The following is a 6595-nucleotide window of genomic DNA, read 5'->3' on the forward strand; positions in this document are numbered from 1 at the left end:
GCAGCACCTCACGTTTTTAGGCAATGAAATACAAACATCGAGAAAACACTCACCACTTGAACACTTATAGTATATTTGCAAGAGAGTGGTGGTGAAGAGTCCTGTCAAATATGGTTTGTTTTTGCTCTTCTTTTACCCTCTACATTTTCATTGTCAATTATTTTGATACAAGTTTTTGTTCTTTAATTCTAGAACGTTAAAATTTTTTAGAGTAATCTTGCATATGAATGAAGTTTGTTGCTATTAAGGTTTTCGTCCTCTATTTTTATTATAAAATACATTTATCTTAATGGCAAATTACACTTTCTTGTGCCTCTTTTTCCATTTGGTGTTAATTGTGACATTTCGAGATTATAACAGTGGTTTTGTTAGAAACTATGAAAGAGTAGAGGTAATGGGGAAATTTCTTAAAAAAATCGATTCTTGTGAAATTTTTTGTTAGGATTTTTAGAAATATGCACTTCAGCGATGCCTATTAGCTTATTCCTTGTACTTTTTACATGGGTTGTCGATGTGGAGAGGCATTATATTTGTATGTCACTACTTAGATTGGAGTTTTGGTATAAAATGAATATTGGAAGATGAACACTGTAAAGGTCCTTATACTAGAATTTATTGGATTATCATTTGGTTAAAAACTTTTAAATCGTACATGAACAAAATTTATTTTAATTCCTAACTAGATTATTTGTGTATTCTGTGTGTGCTTTCACTCACATGTGTTTTGGAAGATGCAAAGGGATGATTGTAAGCGGTTGATACACAATTTTCTCCTTCGAATTTGTTTCTCTATATCTTGTTTCCAATTTATTTAATGGTTATGGTACTAGATAGTTGACTTGGGATGCAACTGTTTGATTGCTGAGTTTATTTTATTTGTACAGGTTGGGGCAAAAAATAAAATCATGGGGACTTTTTCACATTAGTAATAAGATTATCTCTTGAGTTCTTTCTATTTTTTCATAAATTTTCAGGATAGACATTCATGGTCACTGTAGAATATTATATGGATTCTCACTAATGCAATGTTGTTTAGGAACATGTTGAGTGGTGCCTTGAACTCTCTGCAAGATGAAGACTAATTTTATTACTGTTGTTGCACTTTTTTGGGATGCACATTTCTATTTCAAAGTTGATGATTATGTACATGTAAATTTAGGTAAAATGCAATATTTGTTCTTTGTGTGGTTTGCGCATTGTTATTTGAGAACAGTATATTTATTCTTTAGCTATTTTTTGGAAGATTCTATCAGGATTACAAGCCTTAGGACTAGAGGCAGCTTGTTTGGTTAAGCATAAAAAGTTCGCTTAAAAGTAAAAGAACTATACAATTAAATTAATATTTGTCTTCCTCTACTTTTCTTTCAAATTTCTCGTGTATTTATATTTTAATAAAAACTGCAGCAACTCTTGAAGCAACTCTAACTAGGCATCATTCTAAACCAAGGGTGTATATTGGATGCATGAAATCTGGTCTTGTCCTTGCTCTAAAGTAAGCAACAATTCGTAAAAATCATCTTTAGTTTTTCACTAGATTTTCATTTTTCGTTCCTTAATAACCATTCACTTTGCTGTTTCTAATGTAGGGGTGTAAGATATCATGAACCTGAGTACTCCAAATTTGGTAAGCAAGGAATTAGGTTTACTTCGTGCAACTGAGAAATATATATTATTTCAAAGGATTTTGCTTACTATATATCTATAAACCAATGAGTTATTTTTATTTCTTTTTTCATATTTTTTCATTAGATATCATCTGATTAACCATCTAAGTTTTACTGTATTAGACATTTACTACACAAGTATGCAAATGATGATGTCTCATTAGGATATTAGTTCATAGGATTAGATGTCGAGCACATCAATGACTGGAGAATACACCACCTGGTAACATTTTAATAACTTCTCATCTTTATGCGCCCATCTCACCTTGCCCATCCTAACTTAAGTTTCTCATAATTCTTGAAAGCAGTCGGTGTTAATAATGCTGATGTGATTGCAGATTTTGAGTGGAAGGCTCAGGCAAGTAAAATTTCTTTGCTTCCTTTGATTGGAGTTGCAGTTCGAATTTGCAAGTCCTACTTATAAGATTACGAAGGCTCATTGACAATGTGGAGAAGGGCAAAGTGCTCTCAAGTTAAATGTTACTGATGTTAATACTATGCATTTCTAAAGTTAAACTGCACGTCTATTTTATGACTTTTGATGCTTAAGATTCCTCCCTCCTTTGGTCCCTATGAACAAATTTTATCCAATAGAAAACATATTTATTTAATTCAACATTTTTGTTATGCTATTTACTTCAATGGCAGGATCATCATTCACTTCCTTTCCCTTTTCTTACATGTAGAGGGAGAAAACAAAATAGAAGAGAAGAAAATGCATGTAGTTACTAATGTTTTGATCTTCACTACACATTGAAGTTGAGATCTAATTTGACTTTGTTTTACCATTTCTGAGTTTATCACTATCACACTTGTCAAAATTATGATCTTCACTGCAATTCTGTTTTTTCTGTCATTTGGATTATAGGAAATCCTTCGCATGTTGCATCGACGTTTACACTTTCTGTGGCATTTATGGAAGCTCTGAGTACAGTGTTTGAACATCTCAGCCACAACTACAAGTAAGCTCTGTCTCCCTCCATTTTATTTTTCATGACGCATTTTCTTGCTATGTTGTGTTCACTTCCTGTTTGAAAAGTGATTTTGATTGGAGCTATCAGCTTCACTGAATATTCGTTATCTTGTTTTATGATTTTCCATTATGAGAATGTCTCACTACAGAAGATATATTAAAACACAACTAAATATAGTAAGTTTCATGTGGCCAAACATTTTACAGTTGACCAATATTTGGTCCAGACGTCCAGTATATCGAAAACAATGCATCTTACCATTTGCTTCTGGTACATTTCTCAATATAATAGCAACAGCTTTGATGATAATGTCATTCACTGAGACTTTTCCGTCAAACTTTGCTAAGAAAAAAATGAGATTGAACTTATATTAGTGCTTTGAGAAGAGAGAAGGAATAAAATAGAGATGAAAGGCACATACCTTTAAGCTCCTTCCTAAAGGAGAGGATTACATAAATTTTAGGAAGTTTGAGACCTGTGGACAAATATAAATGAGTTATAGATCCATTTCTTGTCAGATTCATTTTGAGAAATCCAAGTACAATTTCTCCTGCAAGAATAGCCTGTTCCGATCTCGTAAATCGACGTTGTTTTACCTTTCTCCCTTTCGTTTACATTTTTCAAATTCTGAAATTCCAATTTTTGTTCTTCAAGGTTTCTGACCAAAATGGATAAGGAGAAAATTGAGGAATTGAAAATTCAAATGCATAAATGGTTGAACGAATCCAAGAAGTTATTCAGCAAGTTCCACCAATTCAGCTTTATGCCGCAATTAGAGTTGTCTTGTTCACCACACTTCTCTTCATTATTGGTAATTTCTCACTTTGAGAGTGTTTGAATTTGCTAAAATTTTAATTTAGATGTATTCTTCTTCTCTATTGAATTACTGCATTTTTTTAATGGGATGTGTTGATGCACAGTTTATCGAAATTTCTTTGGTGTCAGAAGCAATAAATTGGGTGTTGTATTGAAGCATGAAATTACTTAGTCGTCATGAAGATTTTAGAAATTCAATCGTGTCATAGAAATTTCGTTGGTTTTTTGGATCTGGGATTCAAAAAATTCCAGAAAACCTTCATTCAATAACGTAACCGTAATTTTGATCCTATTTTCTATTGTATAAAGTATTGGTGCCCATTTTAGTTAAAACTTGTAATTTTGTTAGATGGTGCTATTAATTTGATCCTATTTTATGTCTTAAGTAGTAAAGTTGACCTTTAAGTTGAAACTTACAATTTTGTTAGCATGGTGCGATGGAGTAGGCAATGCTACCTGAAGTAAGTAATTTTAGTTGAGACCTAACTATTTGGAGTGACAAAGGGCTTAGGCTCAGTGGATCGTGGAAGTAAGGCTACTCACTCCTTTACAATACTCCCACCACATGTTTAGTCATTTGCATTATCTTCAAAGTTGCTAAAGCAGGACAACCACCAAGATGGCTTGGCCAATGACATGTTGTTCAATGTCAGGGATATGATGGGATATATGAACTTTTTAAAAAGAAGATGGTTAGTGATTTTAGTAGTGTTACTTCAAAAGGAGGGTTGTTGATGTTTGTTTTGTTTGCCGTTTTCAATCGGAGCTCATCGAAGTTGAAAAAAATGCCATTAGTGATTCTGTCTTCCGATTGACAGCTAAACTAATTGTACATAAATTTCTGTTTCTCGATTGAAGCTGGAATTTATGTTTTATGTCTGTTGATAATGCTGTAGAAATGGGGAGATTTTCCTTCAAAACTGTAAAATGCTAAATCTATTTGCGTTATTGTATGCTTCGCGGCAATAAATATAGAAAGTTAAACAGATAATTTAGTTGGACGAAAGTGTGACGGAAATTTCATAAATGAAAAAGGAATGAGAACGGTCGAGTTTCGGTTCGGTAAAGTAGAATGCTAAGCCACAAAGGTATCACCAGTATGAGGAAAGGGCGAAGTTAGAATTAAAGACCAATGAATCTGCTAGACTCAAACCAGTCGAAGCTACTCAAACTATAATCAAGGTAGCATAAAGAAAATTAATGTGACTTCAATAGTTATTTGTTACAGCAAAATGTTTTTTTAGCAAATTATGTAATTCTAGCATTTGTTATTTCTCACCTTCAATTACTATTTGTAAAATCTACAATTTCTACACTAATAACAACAAAATAAATACAAAACTTGTACAATGCACGAGAAGAAGACTAGTATTGTAGATAAGATTGCATTTTTTTATTGAAACTTTTCTAGATTTGGGAATAAGAACGATAACGTGTTTTGATACACATTGAATGGGACTACATAGATGATTCGTTTGTAACCGTTTGAAATAAGACTCTATTCGAGTATCAAACGAGTCACATAAATCCCGAGCGAATATTGTACCTTTGATTGCTAGTTCAAGTTTTGAGATACCAATGAGTAAATTTTTAATTAAAAGATAGAACTTAGCACTCTGGGAATTTAGGTGAAATAGTTAGAGATCATATACTTGTAATATTGGAATAGGGAAAAAACTGGTTGTACAGAATTGTTTTCACAGAATTCTACTAGAATAGAGACAAGTGTGTCGGCCTCATGCTGTATAAAAAATGCCAAAAATGCGTGCGAGCCCCAGAACTATGAGTTGTCTGTATATATTCTGTCAAAATTCTTCTGTACGTGTAGAAGCATTCATTAGAATAGTTAATCATCACGATGAGACGATCGTCACTTCAAAGCACTTTCTATAGGCATTTGAACCTGAGGCAGTAATTTGATGATGGGATCGTTGGACTTTATGTTGTGAATAGTTCACAATGGATTAGTTTTATGAAAATCGAACTTGGAGGACAATACATGTTGAAATGTTTCAACATATTGACGGTCAAACGGGGGTTGACTTATAGAATGATGATCGAATGATATTGTTATTGAATTATAATTTGCTCCATAATTATCGCTCGGCTCTAAAGTTCAATTTCGATTATTTGGTAGAATAAGTCGAAATTAATAGTTGTATCTTAATTGTTAATAGTTGACCCAAATAGAAATATCTATGCAGCTCGGGTCTTGTGAATCCATTTAGGTCCCTCTCTTGACTTTATTAAAGGTGTGTTATTTAATTGACCTATTACAATAAAGTCCAAGAAAAATGGTATAATTATAAAACCGTAATTGAGTATTATAAATATGCCAATTGTGGACACATTCTCAAAGTTTTAGGGATAGCCACACTCTTTCATATTTCCCAAAATGGAGGCACCTAAAAGAGAACAAGTGAGAAGATTTAAAAGAATAAGCATTTGTAAACAAAGTCCAATGACTTCAAGGTGATCTATGATTCATTATTCGCTTGAATTTAATCTTCAAGGGAAAATTAATTTTTCTCTTGCAATGATTAAATTCTATGACCAACAATTTATTACATGTTAAATTGAGAATTGAATGTTAGAATAGATTTCGTTGTTAAACTGAGAAATTTATACCAATTCACACGGTTGTCCTATATACGTTCACATGCATCATTTCTATCAGATTATTAATCAACAGATTACTAATTGGTTAATTAGGAAGATTAATCTCAAAATCCTAATTTTAATTGTGTGTATTTTGTTGAAGTTAATTTGAATTAAAGTATAATCAATAATCATTTTCAGTACGACACTCTTCTCACAACTTTATTACTTGTTATCGATATCGTCTTCTTTCGAGAAAATATCACAACAACACACATCGATGTTCAAAAAAGGGAAGACCAGAAAATGAATTTTTCAAATTTATATAATTATGAAATTCCTTAATAAGATATCAATCTTAAACGGAAAATGAACTCGGGACAAAAAATAGCAAGAAATCAAAATGAGATATCTTTTTTGAAACATATTTTTATCATCACTTAGCATTGGTTCAGCCAGCTAATTCCAAATTTCCAATTGAGCCTCTCCTAATACAAGAATTAGAATTAAAAATAAATAAACAAACGATAAGCTTCCATCTAT

At 32.2% G+C, this 6595-nt stretch overlaps 1 pseudogene; it reads left to right on the forward strand.

Annotated features, from left to right (window-relative positions):
- The first annotated feature begins 289 nt into the window (after positions 1–289).
- On the forward strand, positions 290–2630 carry LOC111403521 (annotated as a pseudogene).
- The last annotated feature ends 3965 nt before the right edge of the window (positions 2631–6595 follow it).

Source organism: Olea europaea, chromosome 1 (assembly GCF_002742605.1).
Source record: "Olea europaea var. sylvestris chromosome 1, O_europaea_v1, whole genome shotgun sequence".
Taxonomy (NCBI): Eukaryota; Viridiplantae; Streptophyta; class Magnoliopsida; order Lamiales; family Oleaceae; genus Olea; species Olea europaea.